Source organism: Poecilia reticulata, linkage group LG22 (genome assembly GCF_000633615.1).
Source record: "Poecilia reticulata strain Guanapo linkage group LG22, Guppy_female_1.0+MT, whole genome shotgun sequence".
In the NCBI taxonomy this organism is placed as follows: Eukaryota; Metazoa; Chordata; class Actinopteri; order Cyprinodontiformes; family Poeciliidae; genus Poecilia; species Poecilia reticulata.
In genome coordinates, this window is record NC_024352.1 from 1,107,414 (window position 1) to 1,108,568 (window position 1,155).

The following is a 1,155-nucleotide window of genomic DNA, read 5'->3' on the forward strand; positions in this document are numbered from 1 at the left end:
TTCCAGATTCCACCTACCAATGTCACAATCTTCAATCCGCTCTCTCAGATCCCGACACAGTCGACTCTCTCCTCACCGAAGAAGTTCAAAAAGGGTTCGTTATAGGCCCCTTTTCTAGGTCACCTTTTCCTACTTTCCGCGTCAGCCCCATTGGCATCGCCACTCGCAAATATTCAGGTGTAAAAAAAAAAGCTAATCATAGATCTTTCAGCCCCTCACGGCTCTCATGTTCCCAGTATCAATAGCGTCATTCCGTTTCCCGACTTCTCCATGCAATACGCAACCATAGATCACGCCATTAAACTCATTCGATCAGCAGGTCGCGGCGTCCGGCTCTCCAAAGCCGACATCACCAGCGCTTTCAAAGTTCTACCTATTCACCCCGACTTCTGGCGCTTCTTTGGCGTAGTTTGGAAAGGCGCCTTTTACTTCACCGTCCACCTCACGTTCGGGTGCTGTAGCAGCCCCAAAATTTTTGATTCACTGTCCGAAGCCCTCTGCTGGATCCTTATCAATACCTATAAACTCCCCTACGTCATACATCTTCTGGACGACTTCCTGGTCGTCACTCCTCCATCTTCCCCTCCTCGTTCCGGTCTTAACGCCCTAACTCAAGCCTTTTCCCAGATGGGAATTCCCCTCTCAGAGGAGAAAACCGTCGGTCTGCGCACCTCTTTAGAGTTCCTAGGCATCACTCTGGACTCTTTATCTTTCCAAGCTTCCCTATCACCCGAAAAGATCAACCAAATCACCTTAATTCTGTCTAATTTCTTACTCGCCGACAAATGTTCTAAACAATAGCTGCTCTCTCTCCTCGGCCATCTAAACTACGCTATTCGCATCATTCCGCAGGGTAAATCCTTCATCTCTCACCTCCTGTCTAAAGCGGCCAGCATTCCCTCCCTTCACGGTTCTCTCGCCATCGATCACTCCTGCAAATTAGAAATGCGTCTGTGGCACTACTTTCTTTCATCCTGGAACGGAATTTCTTTCTTCTACAACGATTTCCTCAYCTACCCTGAAGACATACAACTCTTTACTGACGCAGSTCCCTCAATCGGTTTCGGTGGTTATTACAAAGGAAAATGGTTCGCCGACACATGGCCGCTCGAGTTTAAGTCTCTTCAGAACGCCTCGGGCTCTCCTTCTTCCGCT

General features: G+C 48.7%; 1 pseudogene; it reads left to right on the top strand.

The window, feature by feature from the left end:
- The first annotated feature begins 189 nt into the window (after window positions 1–189).
- The window catches only part of LOC103458244 (uncharacterized), a 6,774-nt pseudogene continuing 5,808 nt past the window's right edge, over window positions 190–1,155 (top strand).